Below are 20,971 nucleotides of genomic sequence, written 5' to 3' on the forward strand. Positions count from 1 at the left end.
AGGGCGGGCGGGGCCCGGGCCGCGGGGCGGGGGGCGGGGGCGCCGGGCGGCCCATTTCCTCCTCGGAGCCGGACCCGAAGGGACACAAAGCGGCGGCTCTGGGCTCCGCGCCTCAGGACTCCTGCTGCGCTCCCCCAGCTCACCGCAGGTAACTTCGCACCTCCCTCCGCGCGGCTGCGGGGTGGCCAGCCCGGCGGGGCGCTCCTCGGGACGGCCGGCTGCAGCCGGACCTCGCTGGCCCCGTCTCCTCGGAGGCGCCGCTCCGCGTTGGGCTCCGCGGGCGCGAGTCGGACGTTCCCCACGGGCCCGGACTGTGGAGGCGCTTCCCAGCTCTGGGAAGTTGAGGGGCTGCAGTGGCTGGGGAAGAGGCCACGCCACAGGCCCCGCGAGGCAGCGGGAGTTTGCTCTCAAAAAGTTTCTCCTGGCTTGTAAACTTTTCCAGGGCCCTCGGCCCCCGCGTCTGTGCGGGGTGCGCCCGCTAGGGGTCCCCGGGCGGGCGCGTTCGGGCTGTTGTTCTCCTGGGAGGTGGTTGTTGTCTGGTGTGGCGGCGGCGGTTGCCCTCCCCCTCCCCTGAAACTTCCGGGGCTGCGGGTCTGGACGTCGGCGGAGCCCGGGTTCCGGCCCGAGCGGAGTCCGGAGAAAGGCACGGCTCTTCCTTGGCTTACACAGCCTGGCTGCTGAAAGGTGCGCCACGCCCGCGTGGACTTACGGGGTTTTCTGTGTTAATCTTTTCTTCAAATTACTCAGCCCTGTTGTGTATTCAGTCGGACACATTTCGCTTGTAGATACCATTTTCAGGAGTGGCACTTTAAGTATTTTGTTGCTGTTGACTTTCAGGAGTCCCTATGTGTGTTTGAACAACTTGTTGGAAAAATATCCATGCCTATCCTTGGGTTGGCAGCAATGGCTTCCCAATAATGCAGGCGGGGGCTCGTCCGAGGCCAGGAGTGACACCCTCCTGTCCTCCTGCATCTTTCTTTCTTTTTTTTTCTGTGTGTGTTTTGGCAAGAATTTTCGTATTTTAGAAAAGAGAGATACATTATTTCCAAGTTAAAGATATTCCACATTAATGAAAAAGGAAGTCTTTACATCGTATTGTGGCAGGATAGGCGTTGGGATGAAGAGGGTATTTTGGCTTTGGCAGTGGTTTTGAGAGACTTGATAGGTAGTTGTTTCTTAAACAGAATTTGTAAATCATATTAATTAGATGTGTTTTATTTTACAAAAAGAAAGAGTGGAGTGATCATAGACTGCTCAGTTGTTCACCCTTCTTGACTTTTATCGCATTAAAAATATTTCCTCTGTTTTCAGGTCTCACAAGTGATTAGTACGGGTCTTTGCCCCAACAGCTCACATATAATGAAGGAGATACATACTCAGGTGTACCTCAGACTGCTATGTAAAAGCTAACAGAAAAACTTGCGGAGCCAGGGAGAGATGCCTAATAAGTTTAATGAATTTATTTGAATAAGTACAGAAAGACTTCTGGGATGTGACTTTTGAACTGGATGAAATGTGAATTGAGTTAGACTTATCATGTTCAAGATGGGCCCACAATAAAAAAGAAAAAGACAAAAAAAATTAAAAAAAAAAAACAAAACGGGGGCTGGGGATTTAGCTCAGCGGCATAAGCACCTGCCTTGCAAGCAGGCAGTCGGGTGAGTTCGATCCCCGGTACCAATAAAAAAGAAAAAGACAAAAAAAAAAAAAAAAATTTTAAAAGATGGGCCCAGATGAGAAGATTTAGAGAAGCTGGTCTTGGAAGTTCTTTGAGAAACTAACAGTGTGAACCCAGCCTGTTCTGTATGCCTATAACCCCTGAATTCTGGAAGCTGAGGCAGGAGGATCGCTGTGAGTCTGAGGCCAGCCTGGGCTCCATAGTAAGTTTGAGGATAGCCTAAATTACTTGGAGAGACCATGTTTCAAAAAATAAAAGTAACAGTGTGAGACGTAATAGGAGGGTGTGATAGTTGGGGGCCATGTAGATATGTGTGCTGGTGAAGATCTGTACAGAAGGATCAGAGTCCCTTGCAGGTGTTAAGACCAGAGACAGGAAAGATGATGGGTGTTAGTGGCCTGAGCGAGATCCGTACAGCTTGAATACTCTTGGGTTTGGGAAAAGACCTCATGGAGATTGCTGGGGAAAGGAAGACCAAGTCACAGAGGGCCATGTTTCAGTTTTATTCTAAAGAAGAATCCACTGTAGGAAGTTTCACGGTGTGATAACCTTTCTAACTCCTGCTAATGTTTACAGAAGGCTTGCATTTGTATGCTTATGAAAGCCAGGAGTTGACATGGGAATCCAGAAAGTGGAGGTAAAGGTGATAGGGATGAAAGGAGTTACATTTTGGAGAAATGAGTCAGGGCTAAAAATGTGAATTTTCTTTGTGAAGTTGTTTCCTCACTGATGCCTGCATGTGTTCCTTGTGCCCTTCCTCCTTTCACAATTTCTTTTTTTTGTCCTTTTCTTTTTATCGGTACCGGGCATTGAACTCACGACCACACACTTGCAAGGCAGGCGCTTATGCCGCTGAGCTAAATCCCCAGCCCCCCACTTTTTGGTCTCTTTCACAATTTCTTAGTAATATTTTAAGATACAGCCTTTTCAAGCTGATTGTGGTGATGCTTCCTTGTAATGCTAGCACTTGTAAAGGTAGACTGAAGGATCACCGTTAGTTTGAGGCCAGCCTGGGCTACATAGTGAGTTGAAGAGCATCTAAAAAACATAGTGAGCCGCGCGCGCACACACACACAAACACACACACACTACAGCATTTTCATATTTGGTAACAAACTTCCTGCTAAACTGCTTATCCCGTAGGGCAGTGATGGTGAACCTTTAGAGACCAAGAACCCAAACTGCAACCTCAAAACCATTTACTTATCATAAAGTACCAACATTGCAGTTAAACCTGCAATACTGAGATTTTAATTAGAAAGAGAACTGTTCTCTGATGCTTAGGTGCTGTGGTGACTGGGCTTGCATGTTAACAGAGAGGGCTGTCTGCCTGCCCACTGCAGCTGATGCCCACTGCAGCAGATGTGCAGTAGGTTTGCTGCTACTGCCCTACAAACTATGGGCCTTTGCGCCAAACTACATCTCAGCCCATTTATCTGTCTATCCATCTATTGGCAATAGCTCCCTGAGTTCCCAGGTGCATCCTCCTACCTCTGCCTCCCTTTGTGCTGGGATTACAGGCATTGCCATTGTGGCACTATAGGCATGGCACTGCCCTTTGCTCATTTTTTAAAGGCATACTTCCATTGTGCTGTACTGTATTGTCAATATCCCTGTTTGCCTAAAGAGTGCTAGAAAGTTAGTCTTAAAATCTCCCTGAAGCATTAGATCTTGGAGATGCTTACTGAAAGGAGAAAAAAGTGGATTGTGGAGGGCTCAGGGTATCAAATTGCTGTTTTGGGCACATTGTGAACCATCTCCAACTCTCCTTTCTTCCTTTTGACACATATCCAGTTGCTGATGAAATGCTTTTTATACTTCCTAACTTACGTACCTTGTTCTGTTCTATGCTTCCACTGTAGTTTAGACCAGTGGAAACAAGTTTTTTGGATAAACTTTTATTGGCTTGGTTTGGTACATTTTTTCTTATGTTCCCTTAGATCATATCGTTCCCTTAGATCAGTGATGGCAAACCTTTTAGAGCTTTCAATGATACAAACAACTCACTGGCACACGGGTTCACCACCACTGTCTTAAATCTTGCTTTTTTCATTTAACTAAATGCTGTGCTGTTTGTTCTTAAAATATACTTTAGAATCTCAGTATGATAGCTCATGCTAGTATCCCAGCACCCTGAGAGGCTGAGCTGGGAGGATTGCAGAGTTCAAGTCCAGTCTGGGAATTTAGTAGTTTAGTGAGACCTTGTCTCAAGAAATAAAAAAAAGGGATAGGAGTGTAACTAGTGGGAAGACCCAGGGTTTAAACCCAGTATCACAATACATCTTAGACATTACTGCCTCTGGGTTTTCTTTTGGATCTCAGTACACTACACTTTAGGTATCTGGTACATCTGTTGTGGTTGCCTTATTTATCATGTTAGATAGTGTGTGTAGTACCAAGGCCTCATACACACTAGCCAAATGATCTATCACTGAACTACAACCCTAGCCTTCGTTAAAAAATTTTTTTCTTTTTGAGATATACAGTTCAGGCTAACCTCTGAATTCACTTTATAACCTAGGCTGGCCTCAGATTTGCAGTGATCCTCCTCCTGCCTCAGCCTCCTAGTACTGGGACTACTATGTGTCACCAAACCTAGGTAGTCTTTTACCTTTAATAAAACTTTTTTTTTGAGACAGGGTCTCGCTTTCTAGTTCAAGCTGGCCTTGAGCTCACTATGTAACTAGGCTGAGCTGGGCTCAAAACTTGGCAGAGAGCCTTCTGCCTCAGCCTTTTAGGTGCTGGGATTATAGATGTGTACCACCATACCCATGTGTCTTTAATAAAACTCTTTAAAGTGCGACAGTGCTCAAATCATGACTACCTGTTTGGCTTATTAATACAAAGTAGATGCCATCCATATTCACTGACTAGACCAAGAGATGGTGAAATATCAGCACTCCAGAAATCCCTACTTGCCTTTGCGTGTGCCATTCATCCAGCTGCTGCCATGAGTTTTAAGTCTCAGGCCCTGGAACATTATGATTACTCAATACAGACATTCCTCATTTAAGGACTGAACTATAGTCCCACAAGTAGGTCTTGGATGAGTTGGTTGCTAAATGAGGAATTGTATGTGGTATGTAAATATTCAGAACAAAGAAATGGTCAAAGGAAACTCCAATTTGATGACTTGGTTTTTTTGCATAACTCTTGTGTGCAATATTGTAATGTGTAACAACATACATTACTGTAATACTATAATACTATAATAATAGTAGTCAGCAAAAAATTACAGTGCTTTATAAACAAAGTATATCATGCAATAAAAACATACTGAGACTTTATAAACAAGCTTCACAGAACTGTACAAAAAAAAAAAAAAAAAAAAGATCCTGAGTCCAAGTGGCAGGTCATTAAGTCTTAACAATGTACTTTCGTTTGTAAAAGTTCAGTAATTAAAAAAAGTAGGCTGTCAAAGGAGGAATATTTGTAACTAACAAAATTAATTGCTTTTTTTTCTTGTGTTCTCCACCATCCAGTCTTTTACATGTAAAAGTAAATTTGCACTCATTTAAGAAAGTTCCTGCTTTATCATTTTGCTAGTTAAAGAGTCCTGTACTGGCATTCAAGGGCTTTAATTGTGGACCTTACTTTTTTCAGACTTTTTTTCTATTGTAAATTGTTGCTAGTCCTCTGCATCTACCAGACATTTACACTTCTTTTCCTTTTCCTTTTTTTTTTTTGGTCTTTGTGAGACAGGGTCTCAGTAGGTGGTTCAGGCTGGCCTTGGGCTCACTTTGTAGCCTGGCCTGGCCTCAATCTTGTAAAGATCCCTTTGCGTCAGCCTCCCAATTACAGGAGTGCGCCACCACTGCCCTTTGCCATTTTGCTGGAATGTTGCATCCTTATCTAACAAATGCTTCTTGTCTCCAAAGGCTGATTAATTTGTTTTCCTGGAAACTGTGATCACATTGCTTGGGTATTTATCTGATATTCTAAAATTTCAACTTGCTTTATAACGGTTTCACTACCTTTAAAAATTTTCTCTTTTGTGGTAAAGTATGTTTAAAAATTACCAAAGGGATTTTTTTTTTTTTTTTTTTTTAAGACATGCCTTGTTATCCAGTTTAGGTTGGCCTTGTACTCACTGTGTAACCCAGACTGGCCTCGAACTCATGATCCTCTGGCCTCAGCTCCCCGAGTCTTGAGACTACAAGCATGCACCACTACACCTGACTAAATTTTTTTTTAAATATGGGGCGCTTCATAAATTTGCATATCATCATTTCGCAAGGGGCCATGCTAATCCTCTCTGTATCATTCCCATTTTTAGTGTATGTGCTGCTAAAGTGAACACTAAACTTTAAGTATATGCTTCAGTAGCATTAAATATGTTCACATTATTGCAGCCATTACCAACCATGTGTCTCCAGAACTTTTTTCATTTTTCCAAACTGAATTCTGTATGAAGTAATCAATAACATCCTATTCATATTTCCTTTGCTTGGCAACTACTTTTCTGTCTTTTTGATTTTGACTGCTTTAAATACTTTATAAATGCAGAATCGTTGGGTATTTGTTTTGTCTTTTAAGTTTCATTCATGTTAAAGCATGTTTTAGAACGTTCCTTTTTAAGACTCAATATCCATTGTTTTTTGGCTGCTGTAATGCTGTTATGAGAATGCCGTTTGTGTTCCAGCTTTCAGTTTTTTGGGGAGTATACCCAGAAATGGAATTGCTGGATTATAATTGTGTGTTTTAACGTTTTGAAGGACTATAGCACTGGAACCATTTTATATCCCTACTAGCAGTGCACCAAAGGTTTCAGTTTTTCTACGTCTCCACCAATACTTGTTACAGTCTATTTTATTTATTTTTGGTTTTTGAGATGGGCTCTTTTATGTAATTCAAGCTTGGAATTTGCTTTGTAGTTCACAATCCTCAGATTCATGATCTTCCTGCCTCAGCCTCCCAAGTGCTAAGATTACAGGTATGTGCCACCATTTCTGACCAGATTTTTAAATTTGTTTTGTTTTGGTGAGAGCTATCCTGGTGAGTTGAGGCAGTTTTGTCATTGTGGTTTTGATTTGCAATTCTCAAATGAGAGATATTGAGCATTTTTTCATGTTGTTATTGGCTGTTTGTATGTTGTGTTAGAGAAACAACAAGTTACTGAGGATTGAAACCAAGCGCCCTACCACTGAACTACAGTTTCAGCCATAATGAGACAGGTTGCCCAGGCTGGCCTAGAACTTGCAGTCCTCTTACCTCAACATGACAAATTGGTAGGATCAGAGATGTGCACCAATGAGCCCTGTGTGAATTGTGCATTTTTTTTTTTTCTTGTGAGGATTGAATTTAGGGCCTTATTACTGCTAGTTAAGCCCTATACCATTGAGCCATACCCTAGGCAAGAAGCGTGTATGTGCAATATGTGTGGTTGTTACTGAGTTTGTAAGAATAGTTTATATGGTTTGGGTATTAATTTTGGTGTGCAAAGTTTTTAATTTGAATCGAAGTGCAGTTTATTTTTTGTTGCCTGTACTTCTGGTGTCATATTTAAGAAATCATTGTGAAATTCAGTATTACAGGTTTTCCTCAGGGCTGCTTTGTCCTTTCATCTGAACTGTGGAGACCTTGTCTTGAAATTAAAAAAATTTAAAAGATACAAGGCTATAGCTCAGTGCACAGGTCCTGGATTTAGTTTTCAGCAGCAATTAGTTATTTTTTGGCCACTTTACCATCCTGTACAATGAGCACATGGTGAGCAAAGAAAGAAGTTTAAAAATTGTGCTTCATCACAGGTTATAGTAAAGTTATATTGTAAGATATTTCTTGTTATTGCTAATTTATCATTGGTTATATATGTATTAGCTGATGAATTATGATGGTAGCATGGTTTCAGGAGTTTTTATGAGACAGTTCTAGAGTTTGAACTTTGTCATTTGCATAATGAATAAAATAGTTTATAATGGATATTTAGTTTCTGATATGGTAAAACACTGATTTATTCTTTCAGTTATTCAGTGCTTGAGACAGGACATATTTTTATCCATATTAAAGGGATGTCTTTTTATTTTTATTTTTTTTGGCTATATAGTTCAGGCTAGCTTTGAACTCACTATGTTGTATCCTAAACTGACCTTGAAGTCACAGCAACTCTACCTCAGCTGGGATTACAGAGTATACCACCAAGCCTGGTTTAAAGGATTGTCTTTGGGTAAAATTATAGGATATGTTTAGCATTTAAATATCACTGAGTTGCTGACATACCTTCATTAAAAGCCTTGCAGACCATGAATTCCTTTGCTAGATGCTATTTTTGTCAAAGCAATTAACATTTTTTTGTATCTTTCTGATTCCTGTGATACTGGAGTGACTTGTTTGCACATAGCAGGTACTATTCAATAAATATTTAATTAGTTACAGTAGGTACATTTAGGTACAGATTTGTGCCATGTAGGTATGAAAACGGAGGAATGGCTTCATGTCTAGTTAATTAATTTTTTAAAAAAGAAAAACTTATTTAGCCAGCACTGCAGGTGCATACCTGTAATCTCAACTGCTTGGGAGGCTGATGCAGGAAGATCACAAATTTGAGGCCAGCCTGGGCAATTTAGTGATTCCCTGTCTCAAAAAGGTAGGGCGGGGATTGGGGATATAGTTGAGTGGTGAAACAGGCATGAGACCTTGGGTTCAATTCCTAGTACATCAAAATAATAACATCTGCGCAGCAAGAACTACTAGAACTACCTAGAGAGAACTGTAAACATTTTGTGTATATCTTTTTTTTCTAGAGATACATACTATTTTATAACCTTATAAAATTGTTTACTTTGAGCGCTTATTTGTAATTGACTGTACTTATTATAAACTGAACATTTCTCCTGGTCATATAAAATCAACTTTTATTTTATACAATACTAAAAACAAATACTGCTGGTTGCAGTGGTGTATGTCTATAATCTTAGCATTCTGGGATGCCGAGCAGGAGGATTCTAATTATAACTCAGGCTGGGCAACTTAGTTGAGACCCTGTCTTTTTTTTTCTTTTGGTACTGGGGATTGAATTCACGACCGCATGCTTGCAAAGCAGGTGCTTATGCCATCGAACTAAATCCCCAGCCCTGAGACCCTGTCTTAAAATAAAAAAAAAATTATAAAGGTCTGAGGATATAGCTCAGTGCAAAGGTCTTGGATTCGGTTTTCAGTATAAAAAACAAAACAAAACAAAAAACAAACCAAAAACCAAGTAAAAAAGAAGCTGTCTAACCTAGAAAATTCTGTCAATCTATAAGACATTCAGATTTTAGAGACTTGTAAATGAAATAATTTGTGCTTTTGAGTTGATAAAAGTTGGCTAATTGCACAGTGTTGATATGGCATGTCACTGATGTCATTATATAGCTTCTTTAATGTCTCTGTTGGACATTTAGCATGCTTGCTTCCAGGGCAGCCATCCTTGATTATTATTTTAGGATAACTACTTTTTTTTGTTTTAAACATCTCCGACTCTTTTTCAGTGTTTTTCTTCTTAAAAGTTTTGTGAATACTGATCCATGTTTGCACAAACTCTTTGAATTTTTAATTTTAATACATGTTTGTAGTATATAATGTTTGCACTCCTTGTGTGGAGTTAGTAGTTATGTATAACACAATTTAATTCCTTTTTTTTTTTAGCCCCTTTGTTTCTCCCCCATTCCCCCCTGTACTCTTAGAAGTAGAGTTCTTGAGGAAAAAGGTATACATTTAAAAAAATATATTGTGACTAAACGTAACAATTGATTGGGACAGTCATGCATGTGTTAAAGAAAAAAGTGAAACACATTAGGCATCTGAGAGAGTGGCACAGAGCTGCAGGTGTAACTTGCCCCAGTGACTGAGTTTGCCTTTAGACCTTGAAAACGTTGGTGTCACCTAGTAGGACTGTACGGTATATGGAGGTGGACCTTCTGGCTTGACTTCCTGTGCTTCCTGTGACTACTGTTTGCTCATGTGGTGGGAGCACTGTGCCAAATTATCCATCATTGAAAATTCAAAGTGTGCAAAAATAACCACATTTCAAAATAAAATATTAACATTTCCCTTGTCGATTGGAATGTCTTAACTACTCATTATTTTCTTTAGTTTTTTTAAATTAACAGTCATACTTTTTCTTCATGTGCAAGTGTGACTCAACTCCATTTCTAATAGAGCTTGAAATTACCACATTTGTATTTACTTGTTGATGGACTGTCACATGTAAAGCTCACTTTTTCTCTTCCTTTCTTTTTTTGAGACAGGATCTCGCTGTGCAGTTCAAGCTGGCCTTGAACTTACTGTATAGCCCAGGCTGGCCTTGAATTTGAGTCAATCCTCCTGCCTCAGCCTCCCCAGTGCTGAGATTATGACGATAAGTCACCATGCCTGGCCAAGCTCACTTTTTAATTGGGGTTTAATTTGTGCTTTTTCACAAGCTGCCAGTTTGAGCTAATGCATATAATTCAAAGGGTGACTTTGGGTGTTCTGAATGTTTGTAACAAAGATTTGATGATTTGGAATAATTATCGTAAGAGTAGTATGATTTGGTTTTGTTTTTAAACTTCTGACATCTTTTGTTTGTTCTCAGTAAATGAAAGAATGGAACTATATTGTGGACATTTTAGGAGTTTTTCCTTGAAGATCAGTGATTTTATAAAAGACAATTTTTATCTTTTGCGTTAGTTTTTTTAAATTTAGAGAAAAAAGCAAAACAGGGTAGAAACAATACAGAATTTCAAAAAAATAGTCAAAAAAAGTAAGAAATCACGTGTTGATAAATTACATATTATTATCTTAGAAGTAGTTCAAGTTACAAAATCAAAGCATAAAAAATGAACAATGACAGTACAAACCATTCTGTTTGATGAGCCAACAAAAACTTAGTTATGGTTATATGTCTTGTACACTTAAATAAACATAGTTATCTCCGTTAGAGCACTCCTTCCCTTTCATTATTACAATATCTATTACACATTTTTGATCTTACTACTCTTTCAGTTTTTAATTATTTTTTATACTAGAGAGCCAATACAATATTTACAGAGGTAAGTGTGATTTATTTAACTTATGTGTATGGTCTCAAGTTGCCTTCATTTACCTATGAAAGTCTCGAGAGCATTCTTTTTTGTAGTTGAGTAATATGCCATTACATAAAAATACCACATCTTTTTCCTCCATTTTGCAGTTGATGGGCATTTTGCTTGTTTTCAAGATTTAGCTATTACAAATTGTGCTGCTATGAACATGGCTGCACATATATCGCTGTGGTATGATGTTTTCAATTTTTCTGGGAAAATACCGAGGAGGGGAATAGTTGGATTGAATGAACTGTCCAATCCTAGTTTTTTGAGGACTCTCCCTACTGATTTTCATTGTGGTTTCACCAGTCTGCACTCTCACCAGCAGTGGAGCAGTGTTCCTTTTCCCCCGCAGCCTCACCGGCATTTGTTTATCAGTTGATTTCTTGATGGCAGCCATTCTTTTCGGAGTAAGATGAAATTTCAATGCTGTTTTGGCTTGCATTTCTCAAATGACCAGTGATGGTGAACATTTTTTCATGTATTTATTTGTATATCTTCATCTGAGAAGTGTGTGTTCATCTCAGATGCCCATTTTTGGATAGGGTCTTTGAATTTGGGGGCTTGATGTTTTCCAATTCTTTGTATATTCTGGATATAAGTCCTTTGATTGAGGGACTACTGCCTAAAATTCTTTCCCATTCTGTGGGTTTTCTTTTCACTTTGTTAGTGATTTCTTTTGATGTGCAGAAACTTTTTAATAAGATGAGATCCCCGTTGCTGGTTCTTTGAAGTACTTCCTGTGAGGTTTGTGTTTTGTTCATGAATTCTTTGTCTACTACCCCTTATGTCTCCAAGATTTCTACTAGCTTGTCTTGCAGTAGATTTAGTGTTTGTTTTAATATTTAGATCTTTGATCCATTTTGACTTTAGTGTATGGTAATAGGCATGAGTCTATTTTCAGTCTCGGCATGTGGAAAGCCAGTTTTTCCAACACCATTTATTAAAGAGGCTGTCCTTCTAGTGAGCATGTTTAGTACCTTTGTCAAATATAACATAGCTGAGTGTCTTTGTAGTTGTGTTACAGTTTTGTAATAACTAGTTAGTGCTGTTTAATCTTAGTGTAAAAGTAATTCATTTTAGTCCTTAATTATTTAAACACTAATTTTTTCCTGTGTTGCCTAGTTTTGGCTATTTCATTCATTACATTGGGATTTTATTTTTTGAGGGGCTCATTGTTAAATATCAAAAAAAGTTATTGTCAATAAGACCCATCAGTTTTCTCAGATATTTTATTGATAGTTTATGTTGCTTTACTAGTATTTGGCATTCTGAATTGAAGATGTGATTTGAAATTCTGGTTTTGTAACATCAGGTTTTGTAATCTCATACTGGTTTATTAACCAGATTAGACTACAGACTGTTCTTGAAACTCAGAGTGCTGTCATAATTTAGAAAACATATTCACTGTGGCCTATTTTAAGTGATATGAAGGATTTTGTTAATAGTCTGTGGGCCCTGTGTAGCTAGCTCTAATACATGCTTTCTTTCCAAGCAAAGATGCATTATTATCATCCATCCATGATACGTTGAATATTTCATTATATTAATACTTCACTATTAATTTAGACTTAATCATAATTTATGAAGTATGATAGTGCTGTGTGGGGGAGAGGGGGAAGTTAAGATTTTAGACAAGCCAGTGTTACGGGATTTTTGATTTCTGAGGCTCCCTAAAGGTATCCTGTAATCGTGTTACCATTATCTTCGGGGACCTGGAGTCATCTTGTTTTGAGAAAAGCTTTGGACTAACTTTGAAGTATATCTTTAGAAACCTGTCATTTTGCAGAGAAGTTGTTAAATGCAATGTAAGCTTGATTCTTAATTTTTTTTTTGTGTGTGTGTTTTTCCTTTTTATCAGTACCGGGGATCGAACTCACGACTGCTTGCTTGCAAGGCAGGCGCTTGTGCCGCTGAGCTAAATCCCCAGCCCCGTAAGCTTGATTCTTTAACAGGAGGGGAAAAAAAAAAATCTTAGGAGATGGAGAATAGCATCATGCAGAAATTTAAGCTTATTTGGGTCAAGACTAGTGAAAGACAGTGCTTCCTAGGTAGTTTTATTAAGTCATATTCTAAGGCAGAATTTAGTTAGCTGTGTGTCAGTTACATTGAGGTTCAAGATACAGTGTATATTCTTTTTTTCCCTTAGTATTGGGTATTGAATACAGGAAGTGCTGAGCTACATCCCCAGTCTTTATTTTGAGACAAGATCTGGTCTCAGATTTGGGATTCTGCCTTAGTCTTTGTATCAGTCAGTGTTTACTAGAGAAACTGATTTAGCACATGATACATAGATGTAGAAGAATTTACAAGATCAGCTTACAGTGGCCTCCCACAGAGTCAGATATGGAAGAGAACAAAAGGTCCATCTGCACTGGAGATCTGAAGGACCCAGTTGAAGGCTTAGAGCCCACTGTAGTGTCCTGCGTGTTTGCATCATGAGGCCAAAGCCAGGAGATGCCAGCGAAGGTGAAGACTGGAGCTCCTTTTAAGAAACAGAAGCAGGCCTTCCTTTGTTTTTCTTCGTGCTGTTCTGATGACAATCCATAGAGTCAGTCTTCCGCACTCAGGACTATGCAGATCCAATTTAATTGGGAGTTTCTTACTCAAGTTGACACAATCAGTTAACTGTCACAGTCTTCCTAGTAGCTTATTTAGCAGCAGGACGGCTACTACTATGCCCCACTGTGTAATACCTTTTAAGGAATGGTTTGAAGATAAGTTCCTTCTCCTTCTGGGTATCTTCCCAAGAGAATTAAAAACATCATGTCACAGAGAATTAAAAACGTATGTGCACCCATGTTTATAGCAGCACAGTTTATAATAGCCAGATCTTGCAAACAACCTAAATGTCCATGACTGAGAAATGGATAAAAAATAAGTGATACTTCTATACAATGGAATACTACTCAGTCATAAAGAACGATAAACTGGACACTATTATAGGCAAATGGATATGCCTTGAGAACATACTTATTAGTCAAATAAGACATGCATGTGTAAATGTCATATTGCTTCATTAGTGTGACAAGTTGAAAGAAAAAACATGTATATATATGTATGTGTGTGTATATAACAAAAGTAGTTAAGATAGTTTAAATTTTTTTTTTTAAGGTGCTGAGGGTCGAACTCACGACCTTGAGCTTGCCAGGCAGCTGCTTATACCACTGAGCCCAGCCAGTTAAGATAGTTTAAAAACGTAAAGGTAGTTAAAAAAAGCAGCAGCAGCATAATGGCCTCCTTTGTCATCAGCATGGCCTGTCCAGAAGCAAATTCAAGCCTCCCTTCCCTGAACACCTCTGTGGGTTCTGCCTTCCCTTTTACACCTTGTCTCAGTCTTTTTTTTTGTCCCAGAGAGAATGATCTTAGCCAGAGTAACAACTTAGGTCATACTTGCCTTTACTTTAACCTACTGTGCACCATTTTGAGTTGACTTTTGATTTCTTAAGAAATACTTTTTAATGTGCTTTTGGTTTTTTTGTTTTGTTTTTTTGCATGTGGGTATCTAGTTGTTCCAGTATATTTATTAAAGGTACAATCCTTTCTCCACTTAATTGCTTTTGCCTCATTGCCAGAAATCAGTCGTCTGTTATGTGGGTATCTATTTTGGTACCTTGGTGGTTTGTGTATCAGTGCTGTTTTGTCATGATTGGTGTAACTCGGGTTGGAGCTCTAATTTTGTTCCTTTATCAAAGTTGTTTAGACTATTCTGAGCCTTTTGTATTTCTACACAAATGTAGGAGTCAAAGTATTTTTATGAAAAATGATGTTGGCATTTTGATAAGGAATTATATTTTCTGATCTTTATTATTTTCTTTCATTTGCTTTTGGTTTTATTCTGTCATTTGTTTCTAATTTCTAAGGAAAGATAGGATGTTTCATACTTTATTCTTTTCTAATGTACTTGGTGTTAAAAAAGAACCTAATTGCATTACCTTTTTTCTACTTAATTTTCTTCCTAGCACTGTTATTATTTGTGTACTTGCAGCGTTACTGCATAAGCTTAAAGGCTAGAGTCCTTTGTTTTCTTATTCACTGCTGTCAGAAATAGTGCCTGTACAGACTACACGCAGGAGGCACTCAAATATGTGCTGAATGAGTGGATAAGTCCCTTCCTCTCTTTTTAGGTTTACATTTTTTTTCTTTGTGTAGTGTTTTAAAAATTTTTTTATAATCAGTGTGTTTCCTGATACTTATGGCATGGAAGTTTTATTCACTGTTCTCCATTTCCCCATTTTCTTTGCTCTGAAGAAAATTTAGAGACAAAATAAGCGTTTTTAAAGTTTTTTATTATTTGTATTTATGTTTATTTTTGTGTGGGTTTTTTTTTTTTTTTTTTGTATTGAGGATCAAACTCATGACCTTATGCTTGCCAGGTAGGCACTTGTGCTGCTGAACTAAATCCCAGCTGGCTTTTTTTTTTTTTTTTTTTTTGAGACAGAGTCTTGCTATGTAGTATAAGCTGGCCTTGAACTTAATGTGTAGCCCAGGCTGGTCTAAAACTCAAAAACATCCTCCTGCCTCAGCCTATGGAGTGCTGGGATTACAGATGTGTGGCACTATGCCTGACTATGGTTATTTTTAAAGATCTGGTCAAATGTCCTTTTTTTCTCATAGGTGGAAGAAATAAAGATAGGTAGTAGAAAACAAGAAAAGTGTAATGTTTAGAAAACTGCAGCTTTAGGACATAATCAAAGTTACCCAATGTATTTTCTCCCTTAGACCTGTCTTTTAGGCTCTTCACACCTAAATTCATAGGAGTTTTGAAGATGCTATTAAATCTGTAAATTAGGCATGTTTTTTTCTGCTAGTACTGTTAAGTCCATAAATTGGATGGACTTTCATCCTCAAAAAAAAAGCAGCAGTATTTTTTTAATTTTATTTAAGGAAAAAAGAAAAAAAAACAGAAAAAGGGTACAAGTTATACAGAATTTCAGAAAGAATAAACAGTAGGAAGTCACCAGCTAATAGATTACATATTGTTATCCTAGATATAGTTGTTCAAATTACAAAATTAAAGCATACAAAGTGGACTTTCAAACACTGAGACTGCAAACAGTTTTGTTCAATGATCCAACAAAACTCAGTAATATGGTTGTCTATCTTATACACTTAAATATATATGCATTTATATCCTTTAGAGCACTTTCTTTTCCTTTCTTTTATACAATGATAATTACACATTTTGGGACAGTTCTTACTACTTTCTTTTGAAGAGAGTAAAACCAAATGTGACGTAACAGAACAGAGTCAGTCAAATCAAAAGGATGGACATAATAGATAATGTAAAAACAAAATACAAGGTGATCAACAGTGGTTACCATACTGCCTCGTGCTATCTTAAAAAGAATTGCCTATATCATCAGTTATAATAAAATTGAACGAAACAATAAAGAATAAAACCAAAACATTGGAGACATTACAGGACTTTAAAAGAAGATAATAGTCAACCAGAATGGGCGTCATAATGAACCTTATTGTCTTCACAGTTGTTGCCTATACTTTTGAACTTGGCACTATCAAGCAAAGCAGAATAGGGGAAAATCAGTCAAAACAAGATGGTGAGGGCAATACAGGGTTTCAAATCAAGTTAATAGGAAATCAAAGTGGGTTACTATAATGTATCCTGCTATTTTTAATTTATTTTTCCCTTAATTAAAAAGATAAAAATAAAAAAGTAAATAATTAAAAAAAGGAGATTGAGATAAAAGAGAGCATAACAACAAAACAGCGCAGGTCAAAGCATAACCATTTAAGCAAAATAGTGTTTTACCACACGATATCCTGACATAAAAGTAGTTACCATAGTGTCTCTTTCCTTGAAATCTTTGAGTATAACTTTGTATACTGTAGCACCAAACATATCAAGACAATGTAAAACCATTCAAGAGAATGACAGTATTACAGGGTATTTAGAACCAACTATCAGAAAATGAACAATGGTTTCTGTATAATCTCCTTGTCTATAAAATTTTAAAAGCAGCAATATTAATTGGATGCCATATCTGTAAACGTCAAACACATACAAATGATTTACATTTTAACCCAATTGATGAAGCCAGTTTTTGCTAATTGGATAATCTGACAGGCACTAGATTAATGATAAATAACTAAAAAAATAAACATTAGATTACCTGTTTCGAAGACATGCCTAAGACTACATATATATATATCAACCCTAGACCATAGTGTGCCTCACCTCTTGAGTGCCTGTATTGTTTTTTAAAATTTAAATCCTTATTAGTACATATTTGTAGTATATAATGATTACATTCATTGTAGAGTATTGGTACTTGTATATAACATCTCAATTCTTCTTTTCCCCCTTCCCCTTCACCTCCTTTAAAAAGTTTATTTTTGCTTGCATCTTATTAATTTATTTTATAAGCTTTTATTAAGTTAATTATCATATAAATTATGATAGGTTAACAAGCCAAAATATATATATATATATCTCACATAGGACAATTATACTAAGTCAAAGTACACTTTTATTTTATTTTAATTAATTAATTAAGTCTTTTTTGAAACAAGGTCTTACTCTGCAATTCAAGCTGGCCTTGAACTCACTTTGTAGACCAGGCTGACCTCAAACTCGCAGTGACCCCCCTTCCTCAGGCTCCTGAGTGTTGGGATTATAGGCAGGTACCATCATACTGGGGAAGGCACACTTACTTGTCCATGCTGGATTACAACAACTTTTTTGGTCTTTTTCTCCCTATTGTTTATGTTTTATTTTGCACTTTTATTTGTATATTGGATTTGTCATATGTGACAAACCATGCAGTGTTTAAACTTGTGTGTTTGATTCACTTCATTTAAAATTACATCCATTAAAAGTACATACATTTTCATTCAAATGACGAGATTATTCTTACATATGGTGGAGTAATACTCCACTGTGTATGAATACTACATTTTTCTTGTCTACTCATCTGTTGGTGAACTTGCAAGATTTAGCTATTACAAGCTGGGTTTGGTGGCACACTTCTGTATTTCCAGCACAGTTCTGGGAGACTGAGGCAGGAGAATTGCCATGAGTTCAAGGCCCACTGGGCTACATAAATGAGTTCAAGTTTAGCTTGCACTACACAGTGAGGCCCTGTCTCCAAAAAAAAGATTTAGCTGTTATGAATTGTACTACTGCAAACATGGGTATGCATACATCACTGTGATATGATGTCTTTAAATAACTCTTTCAGGGTCATACCTAGAAAAGAGATTCGTGATTGCTAGCTATCCCTCACCCCACCATTTGCCAGGATCCATGTGTTTGTATACTATAGTCCACTCTCAGATCCAACCCCTAACAGGGAAAGAAGCCTGGTAAATTAAGAGAGCTCCACTTTTTCACCTGTATGAAGAAGAGAAATCCTCATCTCCTGAAAGTTTGGGGTTAGGGATATATCTCAATGGCACAGCACCTGCCTAGCAAGCATGAGGTAGTAAGTTTGATTCCCAGTACCAGGAAAAAAGCAAAACAAAAACAAAAACCCCATATGTACACACAAACACAAAAGTTCAGACATGATCCTGTAGATTTAATGAGGATCAGTAACTTATTTACAACGAATTATAAACTGTATAGAGCAGCCCTCAATGAACACTCTCAGTAAGTATCCCAGGAATTTCTTCTTTCCCTGGTCCAGATTCAGCAGTCTGGCTTGGCAAGGCAGGGTACTGTGGTATCAGCTATAGCAGCAGCTCAGAATCCTTTTCCAGAATTTTTTGTGGCCAAAAGAGATGTCAGAGAGCTCACAGAACATCTCTGCATTTCCTTGCTTGCTTATTTGAAACTTGAAGTCAGGCCCACTGTTTTCTCAACTGCTCCTGTTTCTTCCATCCACCAAAGAGACTCCAGAAACAGATTTAGCAGCATAATATGTTGGAAAAACATAGAATATTGGCTGTGCTTCTTAGCTTTTAACTTTGGACAAAACTGTCAACCTGTCATAAATCCAGTTTCTACACCTACAAAAAGGAGTATTTTACTACCATTCTAATGGGATAAATGTGAGAACTAGCTAAGGCAGGACATGCAAAGTAGTTGGTACAGAGTCAGCCCTCATCTTGAGTTACCTTACCTTTACATTCTAGAAAGTGATTGGAAAGTGTTTATGTTGAAGAGGAGAGAAAACAATCTTAAAACACTGAATGAGCCTTAACTCAAACAGTCCAGTGCAATGTAGTAATTATACAGTCTGGACAGTAGGATAGTCAAGGTCACTGTAGTGTATCGAAGGTAGAGGGAGCTAACTATATGTATGTATGTATGTATGTATGTGAGACAAGGTCTTACTACATAGTTCAGGCTGGGCTTGAACTCATTATCTAGCCTAGGCTGGCCACCATGTCCCGTACTACCTGTTTTCTTCAGGGTGGTTTTTTATTTTATTTTTTAAAATCATGAATGGATGTTGGATTTTGTCAAATGCGTTTTCTGTGTCTATCGGATGATCATGTGATTTGTCCTGGCTTCTGTGGTTTATCATATTTATTGATTTGCATATGTTGAATCATTTCTGCATCCCTAGAATAAATCCTGCTTGGTCACGATGTATGATCTTTTTGATGATTTATGAGCATCTCACTGTGGAGTTTTGTATCTATGGTCATTAAAGAGATTGGCCTGTAGTTCTCTATTTTGGCTCAGTGCTTTTCTGGTTTTGGAGTCAAGGTAATGGTTGCTTCCAGGAATAACTATGGGAGTACTGCTTCACTTTTGATTTCATTAGCTTGTGGAATATTGACTTTAGATTTTTTCTAAAGTTCTTACAAAATTTGGCGGTGAGTCTGTCTGAATCTGGGCTTTTTGTATTTGGTAGTTTTTAAAAATTTCTTCAATTTCATTGATATTGGAGTATTCAGGATTTTTATATCTTGGTTCAGCTTTGGTAGTAATATGTATCTAGAAAGCTATCAACTTCTGAGTTTTCTACTTTATTGAGAATACAGAGTCTCAAACTAGTTACTGATGATCTGAATTTTGGCACATTCTGCTATAAGTTTGCCTTTTTCATTTTTAGTTGCATGGATTTGGGTCTTACTTTGGTCAGATTGGCCAGGGGCTTGTCTATTTTTTTTTTTTTTAATTTTTTAAAATTTTTACTTATTTTATTTTTATTTTTATCAGTACTGGAGATTGAACTTACGACTGCCTGCTTGCAAGGCAGGTGCTTATGCCGCTGAGCTAAATCCCCAGCCCCTATTTTCTTTCAAAACACCAATTCTTTGATTTGTTGTTTTGGCTTTTTTGGGAGGGTGTCTTAATTTCATGAGTTTCTGCTCTGATCTTTGTAATTTCCTTCCTTGTACTAGCTTTGGATTTGGATTGGTCTTGTTTTAACTAGGACCTCGAGGTGCATCATTAGGTTATTTATTTGAGCATGCACTGTTTTTCTGATGTGGAAATTTACCACTATAAAATTTCCCCTTAAGACTGTTTTCCTTGTTTCTAAAGGTCTTAGTATGTAATATCAGTATTATCATTTGACTTCAAGAGGATATTTTTTAATTTTTAAGAGAAAAAACAATTTCAAAACCAGACAATTAGAGAGTAACAATGGTTAATGCATTACTTATTTTTGTCTTTAAATTACTCAAGAGTACAAGCTATTGGCATTTAATGGTCCAAACAATAATAGCTCCAGGATCTATGTGAACTAAGGGAAATTAGTAAGTATAACTATCTTAACTATCTATCTGTATTATTTCTTTCAGCTTTTCACACTAGGGAAACAATACAGTGTTTACACATGGAAGTCTGGTTTATTTCACTTATGAGTGTGATGTCTATATCCATTTATCCTTCTTTATGACTGAGTAGCATTCCACTGTATAAAATACATATTTTTATCAAGAGAATATTTTAAAAATTCTGTTTTCATAATTTCTGTAGTTTCTTTCACCATTGATTTCTATTGTCATTGTACTTTGATTCTTTTGCATTTACTTGACTATGCTTTATGAGCTAGTATATGATTTATTTTTTAGAAAATTGATGTGCTGCTGGGGAGAATGTATTTTGTTGTTGGATGGAACACTCTGTAACTAATAAGTCTGTGTGTTCAAAAGTTTAGTTCAACTCAATTCTCCTTTACATTTTTAAAAATATTTCTGTTGATTTTTTTTTTTTTGTCTAGTTGATATTTGTGGTAATGAGTTATTGAGGTCCTCCATCATAATCTTATTGGTGTTTAATTTTTCATGTCCATTTGTGTTTGTTTTATGAAATTAGGCATATAGATATTTG

The 20,971-nt window shown here is 37.5% G+C and overlaps 1 protein-coding gene and 1 non-coding gene across 3 annotated transcripts in view; one reads left to right on the top strand and one right to left on the bottom strand.

Annotated features, from left to right (window-relative positions):
- The first annotated feature begins 16 nt into the window (after positions 1–16).
- Ctnna1 (catenin alpha 1) overlaps positions 17–20,971 on the top strand; it is a 172,183-nt gene continuing 151,228 nt past the window's right edge. Inside the window, exon 1 of one of the 2 annotated variants that reach the window (XM_003477407.5) lies at positions 17–148. The gene's annotated coding sequence lies outside the window, so the exon portion shown is untranslated. Of the gene's footprint in view, positions 149–511; positions 685–20,971 lie in introns of those variants that run through there. The other variant, XM_063232173.1, reaches the window with a different exon arrangement.
- LOC111753785 (U6 spliceosomal RNA) lies at positions 5,870–5,978 on the bottom strand. Its single transcript, XR_002788571.1, has one exon. It is a non-coding gene; the product is annotated as a U6 spliceosomal RNA (small nuclear RNA).

Source organism: Cavia porcellus, unplaced genomic scaffold (genome assembly GCF_034190915.1).
Source record: "Cavia porcellus strain 051 isolate PalLab524CR breed Dunkin Hartley unplaced genomic scaffold, mCavPor4.1 scaffold_21, whole genome shotgun sequence".
Taxonomy (NCBI): domain Eukaryota; kingdom Metazoa; phylum Chordata; class Mammalia; order Rodentia; family Caviidae; genus Cavia; species Cavia porcellus.